General features: G+C 33.3%; 2 long non-coding RNA genes across 2 annotated transcripts; one reads left to right on the top strand and one right to left on the bottom strand.

The window, feature by feature from the left end:
• Positions 1-2,710: 2,710 nt before the first annotated feature.
• On the top strand, positions 2,711-5,527 carry LOC140807887 (uncharacterized). The gene is made up of 3 exons (XR_012112774.1): positions 2,711-2,935; positions 3,267-4,493; positions 4,969-5,527. It is a non-coding gene; the product is annotated as an uncharacterized lncRNA (long non-coding RNA).
• Positions 5,528-9,149: 3,622 nt separating this feature from the next.
• LOC140808145 (uncharacterized) lies at positions 9,150-9,947 on the bottom strand. The gene is made up of 2 exons (XR_012112823.1): positions 9,832-9,947; positions 9,150-9,716 (listed from the first exon to the last, which is right to left on the bottom strand). It is a non-coding gene; the product is annotated as an uncharacterized lncRNA (long non-coding RNA).
• Between the last annotated feature and the right edge of the window lie 561 nt (positions 9,948-10,508).

Here is a 10,508-nt window from a genome sequence, read left to right as displayed (position 1 = left end):
TATATACCGTGATGTTTCTTAAAAATGGCTAGTAGTGTGATTTGGAATACAGTAAATCATATTATCAAGTTGTACAAAAAGATCGTTTTTACTTATAGTAGAGGAAGCATGTACATTCCTTTAATTTACATAATATAGCAAAATTATGAATTCAATAGAGAACTCACGGTCATGCTAATCCAACAATTCAATTCTCAATTTTTATTCTATTCGAAGTCTTGAAATCTTGTATCTGAAATTTACAATAAATATAAACAAAATAGATGTTAAGTCGTTGGGGACTTAGTGAGTGAATGATATTAGGCTTATATATTTATAGCAAGTCAAACGAAAAGTTATCAGTACAATAATTCAATATGAGATTATATGTTATCAGTAGTAACATATCATTATAAAAATATCTTATCAAGTGACATGCAGTGACTGTTCAGGACTCTGAACTGAATAGCGTACGCTAAATAAGTGGCTCCCACCAGTATTCGGTATAGCACATTTCCCCACATACTCAAGTAGAATCCGTACAATCGATCATTTACGAACCAAAGTGAACGAACATTTCCAGATCGAAGTCACGTTGCTTAGATGAACCATATATCTGGTTTAAAACTTCTTGTTCAATGGATTCGCATTTCTCTATCGAAGTCATGTTCTCCAGTGGACTAGTAATTCGGTATGTAGACGGATGTTCGGGCTCGATTAATTAAGTCATTCAATGACTAATATCCAATCGGTAATCAGTCAAGTACAAATAAATCCAGTTATTCAAATATTCAGTACAATATGATCAATAATTTGTGACATGCACAATATGATGTATTATATGAATAAATCAGTAGTTTATAACTTCATTGTACATTCAATGCTATATGCCAAACTCTATTATCGAAGGAACCGGTAGAAAAACCTCAATGTTGAAACCTCACATCAGTATCTTACTATTCACCTTAGTTGTCGATTCAAAGCCAAGATAATTCATATAATTAGGCATAGTTTGGTACATAGGATAAGGGAGGGATTGATAAATAATCCTCCTTATCCCATGTTTGATACATTTTTAAAAGCCTATGATAGTATAATGAGCCCTTGATAAATAATTTTTAGGGCTCCGTTTGGTACGTGTGATAGGATAAGTAAACGAGTAATAATTAGAGTGATGAAAAAGTGAGATATATGGATTAATAATATAGTGGAATAAATAACATCGTGTTTGGTATGATTTTAAAATGATGGATTAATTTTGTAAATTTTATTATAATGATCAAAATGCCCCAAGTCTAATTAAATATATATTCTTAAAATAATTGGATAGATAATTAAATATTTATAATTATAATTTACATTTATTAAAATTAATTTAAATATTTATTAGAAATAAATTTGTAAATATGCATTTACTTTAATAATTAATATAGTAATAATATTTTAAATATTAATTTTATTGTTAAATAAATTTTAGTAATAATTACAGTATTATTGTTTTTTTAAAATAATTAAAATATATGAAATTAATTTATAAAAAATATAATAAAATTTAAATATTATATTAATTATTAAATTTTCACTAATTTAATTTTCATATTATATTGAAGAAGACAATTCAAAGACATTATGGTCAATATACAATCTTATCATGATCACTATTCAAGAGTTATACATTATCACACCTTTGAGGAGGGATATTTAATCACACAAATAACATGATTAGTGAGGGTTTTCAATCATAATCAAGGGCTTGAAGACTAGATAAAAAATGAACCAAACATAAGATAGGAAATGATTATTTAATAATCATTCCCTTATCATGGCTACCAAACATAGCCTAGAGAGATAAAATGTCTCTTCTATTAGGTGTGATAATTTTAATTTAATGATAAAATACACTACAAATGACTTAATTACCCTTCATTTATAAATGAATTTTATAAATCTATGCTAATAGGTAGAAATTAAAATCAAATAAATATTTTTATTTATTTTTATAGATTATATAAGATGTTAATTATATAAATGAATTCGAGATAATTATATAAATAATTTTTATAAATCTCAATAAATTATTAGTATATCTCGATTAACCTTAAAAATTAATATTTGATTTGACTCACAAAATCAAGGGATCAATTATCATATTATATAATATATAAAATTAGGTAAAAATAAATAAATCATGCAAGCACTATCGGCGCATGAATAGATAAAAAATATGAACTCAAGCAACAACTTTGAAATTATAAAATATCCTACATCTTATTTATCTTTAACTTATCTTTTTATTATTTATCACATGTTTATCCTATCATGTGTACCAAACTATGCATTATAATAGATATATTGTCCATTAAATTAGTGATTAATATACAATTTTGAATTAATTAATATTTTATATATTTAATTTTTTTAATATTATATATATTGTTTTTACTTAATTAAGATACATACTTTTTTGTGTGGGATTATTTCGTTCCAACTCTTTTAGACATTAAGGGTCTACTTGGTTTGTAGGATGTGATAATTGAATGATTAATAATTTGATTGATAAATGTTTTATGTGATAAGATATTTAATTTAAGAGTTATGTAATATTATGTGTGGTGTGAAATTTAAGAGATAGATAAATTCATGATAAGTGTACTAAGGACCAAAATACCCTTGATCTTAATATTTATTTTATTTTCCAATATCGTTTTTCGTCCCCAAACCTACGGCTTGTTCTCCCAAAAATCAGACGCCAATTGGAAACCCTATTCCTTTCGGTCGTTCGGAGGATTTAAAGATGAGTTGAGATCCGTGAAAGATGTGAACTGAAGAGGCAAGAAAATGCTAGAGCATATTTTTGTGAGTTCAAATTTTCTCTCTTACATGTGAGATTTGAACTTATTTGCACAAACGTCGTTCGATCCATTGGTATAAAGTAAGAGTTACGTGTGAGAAGAAGGTATTGTGAGTAATTTTCGTAATTGTTATTCAAGTAATATTGTACTTCCGAGTTTAACAAAAACCAATTTGAACACTTTAGTCACAACGGAAGCATTTTTTTATGTATGTCTTTGTTAAAATTTATTAGTTTTGCATCCTGTTATGGCTCTTCTCTCATTAATTTTTGAGTCATCTAAATTTGTAGTATTTAAATGCTATTATGAAAGAGCTAAAAGAATGTGTTTTGAATCATAATTTTTTCCGACTCTGTTGTCGGATCAAAAAATTTCTGGAAACAAACTTTACAAGAAAGATGTACAAATACGTAACTTGAATTACTCATCCAACAGAAATAGAATTTGTGAATCTGCATACGAAGGTTTCAAATCTGAGGTACTGATCTGTACGTATCATGGAACTGAAGACACCACCACAGTGCGATTGTGGAAACGGGGAAATGATATTACGCAAATCTGGGGATTACTCTACTCGTCCTGGTCACTATTACTATATATGTCCCGCATGTCTCAAACATCAGAAAATTTTCTCTTGGTATCTTGAGTACCATGGACAGAATGTGTCACCCACCAAGGAGCAGTCGTATAAATCTGAAAACCATGCAACTAATTTGGAAGATCATTCGTGTCATACTAGTACCCCAATGTTTTGTAAGAAAGAGTCAATGAACTCATCCTCGGGGCCATATGCTCGTCGTCCGAAAGAAGCTGATGCACATGCCAGCAACCAATATTCTGAAATGGACCATGGCATGTCATGTACAAGATATGAGATACCGAGTAATGGCATGAAGAGCACACAGTTTTCACGTGATCATGTTTGTTGTTGCTTTGGGTTCATATGTGCGTTGATCATCGTTCTTTTCGTCCTCATTACAGTTCTTATATTTAGATTATGATCTATTGCATTTTGTATAAGTACTGGTGTCTTAAATTTGTTGCGTCCAACTCTATGACATGTACTTGCATAACTTTTCAAATATGAAACATATGTCTCGGGTGCAAGTTCTACGAACAAGTTTTTAGTTGACTTATTTATTTGGCTTTGTTCATGGTTCGTTATTTCATTATGAACAATTTTCTGATTTTTTATTTATCTTGAGTTCTTTGTTTGCGAATCTGAGCATGTATATTGTGTCAGTCAAATATACAACAGAAGTGAATACGTGTATCATTGAACCTCACATAGTAGTGAAGGGTAAGTAATTTCATTGCAAATATGTTTTTAATGTTCTCCCATTTGACATATTGGTTCGTTTAATCCAAAATATTGTACATGCTGTAGTTTTATATCGATTATTTGACAACTGTTTCTCTTCAATGGTGCTTCGGTGAGGAGTCTACATTTTTGGAGGGGGTTCATTTCACCCTACCTTGTGAGGCACTGTCCCCATGAGGTGATCAAAGGCCCAGATTTAAACACACATACACCCCATGAAGTGATCAAAGGCCTAAATTTAATCACCATGTAAAATCAATGGCTGAGATCCTGTGAGAGCACTGCCTGCAGGGGTAGGGTCGAGTTAACCTTTGGAGGGGGTTCATAAATTGTTATATAAGGTAAGCATTCATATGATTTATTTTAAATCTGCGTTACATTAATGTTCAATATGTATCTATTTAACCCAAAATTGTTACTGGTTAATGTAAATGCAACGAAACCAGATTTCATTACTTTGATGTATGACGTTATTAGTAAATGATCTTCTCAGATTTCTTTATTATGTACAGAAATTGCATTTCTTATTTACGAGGAATTTATATAGGTTGTTGTAGTAGTTGAAGATGTGTCTTCTGTTAAGAAGCATGAGTGGCATCTACCTGCACATATTAATTGTAATGAACACTGTGTACACATGTTCACTACAAGAAATCATTATGACCATAGATCCTCTATCTTTTTTGAATGACAAGCATTTATTCTTGGGTTGGTCAACTATGTTTAATATGTTTTGTGCTTAAATAACCACACATTCATGGGTCACACCACAAATACAAGCTCGGTTTACTTGCTCAACTTTTGCTAATTCTGCAGACAGCCACCCAAAATGTCTGTCACATACAAAGCTTCTTCTGAAGTAAGTGTAACTAGCAAGTACAAAGTGATGTGATTATCATCTCGGATGATGAACAAGTTAATGAAGAAGGAGCAACTACTCATGTGCGCAAGGTAGTGGAGCCTGTTTCAAGCAAAGTTTCACAATTACCAAAAATGAGCACTACCAACAACAATCCCTGCAAGAAGTCAGTGGAGGACTACTTCAAAACTAACATGCTACCTTTCAAAAGATGCAACAAACGTTCGAACGAGCATCCCACTGACCATCCTTCCAAGAGAACCTTACGGCAGAAAGAAACTGATGAATATGTACTACTCAGTAGCTTGGATGACTCAGATCATTCGACATGAAACTTCGTACAATTATATCATAAGTATGCTGCCCTTTTGCTCTTGAAAAATGTACTATCTCGTGTATGCATCGATATTTTGGTTTACTCGGTCGATCGTAATTGGTGTTTGGTTCGGTAGACGTATGTCATTGTGGTGTTTGTATCAACTTTTGTTTTTGGATGTTGCAACAACATGTGGAGAAGCTAGGAAATTTTAAATGTGGATGTATAACTAATCAATGAATTTACTTTTGGCGACTGAGTATTCCAACTCCAAAGTTACTCTTACGTCGAATTGAACCATGTTATTTGTTTATTTGTTATAGTGCTTTGTTAAAATCTCATATATAAGTTCGATATGAATATTGAGTGAGATATTCTTTAGGTGTTTGGTCACTTCAGAAAACCAATATAATAGGGTGGTTCAGTAGGTAATTAAAATCTCCACAACAATTCCAGTGCATTGCCCATGAATGTATTATTCAGCATTTGCAAGCTGGCAACAAAGTAAAAATGAAATGCCATACTTGGAGCAACACCGACCTGGTTTTATGCCACAATTAAAGAGGAAAGAGTACAAGTGCTTTTCAATTATTTCAATCACAAGCATGTCAATTTCTATCCTCCTTGTTATGGTTCCTTTTAATTTCGTATGGATGTATAAGTTGTTATGAGAATCAAAAAGCATTACCAATCTCCACAATGACATATCCTAGTGCATTTTGGAATAAGTTGAAGTGATTCTACAAAAAACGATGGCATTTTGTACCTGCAAATTCAGATACGAATCTACGTCGACGAGGAAACATGAAAAAAACACAAAAATGACAATAAAATTTGCCCGTTATATGAAAATATCAAGGGAAACCAATAGCACCAGCAAATGTCCATACACCAACACTGGACCAATTGCCAACAGCTAGCAAAAGTGCCAACTGGTCGAGTGAATGGATGCACGGATTGGCTGTACATGCGTACGCCATCAACAACGATTCATACCATGCATGTAACTTTGTTTTTGAAATCCATCTCATGTTTTATAATAATGTGCCCAAATATGGTACCCTATACATCATCATACAAAAGTGGGAAGACCCACACACAAAATAGTTAGGGCCATTACAAAAAAAAAAAAAAAACAAAACCATCAAGTTCATGTACCACATAGCATGTGATAGGATCGGTTAGGGGGGTAATCGTTGAGCTACAATAGCTCGGTTCTTGAAATATTGAACATCGATGAATTAAATCAAGTTTGATATGAAATCAAGCGGAAAACACTCGAAATAATCCTTCGTAGAAACCGATTAAATATTTTGTAAACCATTTAAAATATATGCAAGTTGAATGAGTAAAAATATTCAGTTGAAGCATTTTATCAAACACTTGGTATACAATATTTTGGTATTTGAAGAAGACATAAAATGCTTCAACAATGCATCTTTAAAACTATGGAAATGATAAGTAAATGCAATAAACAAATAGACATGAATTTGTTTATGGATGTTCGGAGATTTCAAACACTCCTACATCACCCCTTCTTCCTCTTGGGAAGGATCCACTAGAAGACTTTGATTTATACAACTACTTGTACAAACCCATTCCGGAAGGACGGCACCCAACTAGAACTACTAGCACTCAAGATTGTGGGCAGCACCTCACAATCAGCATATTGTTTAATGTCTCATATGCAAAGACTACATACACAAGTTTATTGTCTTTGTGCAAGACTCACTCAACTAATCTTTGAACTTTAACTCTCTTGTATATGTGTGAGTGATCGTGTGTAAAGAATTTATCAGTTACAGTGTACATCTCAAATGTATCCTCACACAAGGGCTTGTGCTCTCAACTAGCTGATTTATTCATGCTAACTGCCCATGCTTTGAATCCACTTCCAAAGCTCTTGTTTGATCTTCAATATGTTGTATTTATAGGCTCCAATACTGATATATACGTTAGACACGATAATATGACCGTTTGAAAAGTTTCTGTACTGTTTCCGAGATTGCAACGGTCAAATTCAGCTTGCTGGGCATTTTCCCGACTGGTCAACTGGTCAACTCTAGTCAACTCAACTGGTCGTTCAGTTCAACTGGTCAGCAACTGGTTCAGTTCAGTTGGTCAACTGCTGGTTCAGTTCAGTTGGTTGGTCAGCAGCTGGTTCAGTTGGTTCAGTTTCAGCTGTTGTGCTGAAATCAGTCTAGCTGATTTCAGTTTGTGCAGAACCAGTAGCTTCATCGTCATTTATCAGCATCGTAAGCTTCGATTCATACTTTTACTTATCAGAATGATTTGTAGATCTTTGTCTTATCTTTCCAACGCATACTGAATCGCTTCGTTTCGATAATCGAGCTGAGAGATATGACCAAAATACGGCAGCTGCTCAAACACAACTGATTGCTATTTTCGTGTGATCAGTTCGGTAATTGAGCGATCAGTTAGACCATGATAACATCCGATTTTGCCTAACTGACGTGTAATATGATTTGTTCCAAATTGATTTTTCTAATCAGTCCAATTGGCGGATTGTCATTTGAATCATTCATCTGGGCGATATCATCAAAACACCGAAGCTCGCCAGAAATTCAGTTTGTGCAAAATTCAGTTTCAGCTTGCTTCTTGTGTTTGCAACTTCACACTTGAGTAAATATGTTAGAAACACAATAACAAGTTTTGTTAACATCAAAATCAAGATTGCGAACTTGAAAAGTTCCAACAGCATGTGAGTTTATGGATTCAGTAGTCGATTAATTAAGCTTATCTTTCCTTCAAGATTAAGCCGCAAGAACAAAGCTAGTTTTTTGGGGTTATCCACTAGTAGCTCCGCCACACGCACTTTGTCGTCTGAACTTAATTCCCGGATGGTTCCTAATGTGGCCAACACATTATCCATAGCATCTTCAATTTTCGAATCAGATGACATTTCTTTTATGAGGTTTGACATTGTCTCCTTTGTGATGTCATCTAAATTATTGATTGCAGCAACAATTTGGTTGTCAATTTCGTCTAAGTGCTTGCGTTTCTTTGACCTCACCTTTGAAACCCCTCTTGGGTGTGAGGGAGCGTCTGAGCTACAGACATTGGTTCACCATCTCCTTCAAGTGGGCGGTAAAAATCTTCCATGCCAAATTCCATGTCAATGGGTACATGCTCAGTCATATTGAAGACATCGTGAACAACAGCTGAAAAAGTCTCCACTCGATCACATGTTGCCCTATCATAGCCAAATATTTTGCACCAATCTTTATAGTGTGGTCACCGCTTGTAACGCGTAACTCGAACATTATTGTCCACCTGAAATATCTTCGTTTTAATAGATTAAACATTTGACATATGAAATTTAAACATTTCACTTAAATTTTTTACATTCACTATCATCCCATGCCTCATTTGTAGCATCGATCATGTTCTCTGTGTCATTCCAACCGATCCCATTTTTTGATAGTATTGATGTCAAACATCCATAATGTTTCTTCCAGACGTGTATTTTGAAAGTTATGTGGGGATGGCCACGTAAATATGAATCTTTGAAAGAATTTCTCAATGCAGATTCCAATAATGATAAATAGCCATTACGGAATCCGTTCTCCGTTTTATATCCTTTTATTATTATATCTTTCAAAGCAACAATTAGAACCTCCTTCTCAGGGGCTGTCCAACTACGCCGCAACTTGTCTGTTTTTTTACCTTTCGAATTGACACTTGTGCTCTCCATTGATTCGAATGTGTTTGCTATGTTAACCTGTTAAACAGTAATGTGATAAGTTAGAATGGGATATGCTACATTAAATTGCAAAAAATGGATACACAATTTTGAGAACATATTTTAAAATACAACACTTAATCCAATACATAATTCAGAAATCAATTATTCTGTCAAACATCATTAGTATGAAACTACCGAAGAAAATGAAGATTGCAATCCGAAAACAAGAACACAAAACACTTGTCCTAGTTGTGGTACATTGACATTGTAAAGTTATCTCTCCACATATCCCATACAGCGGAGGAATTGAAATCCTTGATAAATTAAGTCTCATTTTGTGTAGTTGTGCTTAATTTCTCTTCTTCAATCTCGTCAACAAGATTATCCGCCATTTGAGATCGGATGAAGTTTGTGTAACAAAATGCAAGCCATTATGATTCTGTTATGAGTTTTTAGTGGGTAGAAAGAAGGACTGCGCAGAATAGCCCATCTTTTCATAAGCAACCCAAAAGCTCTTTCAATCACGTTACTAGCTTTGTTGTGTCTCCAAGTGAAGAATTCTTTATAATTCTATGGAGCATTTGGGCGATTGCCCCAAGCATCCCTACGGTATGGTACTCTTCTATATGGAGTCAAGAATCCCTGGACGTTTGCATATCAATTGTCGCACAAATAGTAACAACCTACCATCAAAGGCATATTTTTTGTTAAAAAATTTGAAATAAAATAATTAATGCAACACGAATCTAAGGAAAAAGAACTGTGAAATAATATGACTACATTAAACAATATTTTAACCTCTTTCAACTTTAATTCCGTCATCACGTGATAATGCGTCACGAAGAACTCGAGAATCCGATGCTGATCCTTCCCACCCACAATGCGCGTAAATGAAGTTCATATATCGATTGCACTGTAACGCCCCAAAAATTTAAAGTCCACGCGAACCATATGCATGCAATTATTAAATTCTTTTGCATTTTTAATTAAATGTTTTAATTGCATGAATTATTTATGTGGTGCATTTTGACATGTTTAAAATAGATTTTCTGCATGGTTGCATTAAACTGTATTTTTAAAAGGATATTCAGGTGACGATCGAAGAACGGAGACCAAAGGCTGAAAAATGTAAAATGTTTTATTAAATAGTTAATTTTAATTATTTAATATAAGGGTGATGGTTTTCTCATATTTTTGAAAACAAGAAATTTTGAGGTGATTTTATACGCCGAGACTAATTTTTATCGGTGTTGGATTTTCAATTAAAATGCGACCTTTTGAGCAGTCCGGCTATTTAATTCACTAACTATTTTTATGAAAACCATTTTATAAATTGATTAAGAGCCTAGCTTGCACCAGTGGGCTTAATTAAGAGTTTATTTGGCCTTAAGCCTTTTTAACAATTAATTAACATATTAAAAAGAGATTTAAACCCTAAGCTAAGCACTCCACTCACTCTCACACACGTTCACGCC

This window comes from Primulina eburnea, chromosome 12, assembly GCF_022965805.1.
Source record: "Primulina eburnea isolate SZY01 chromosome 12, ASM2296580v1, whole genome shotgun sequence".
In the NCBI taxonomy this organism is placed as follows: Eukaryota; Viridiplantae; Streptophyta; class Magnoliopsida; order Lamiales; family Gesneriaceae; genus Primulina; species Primulina eburnea.
This window is presented reverse-complemented; position numbering and strand designations above follow the sequence as displayed.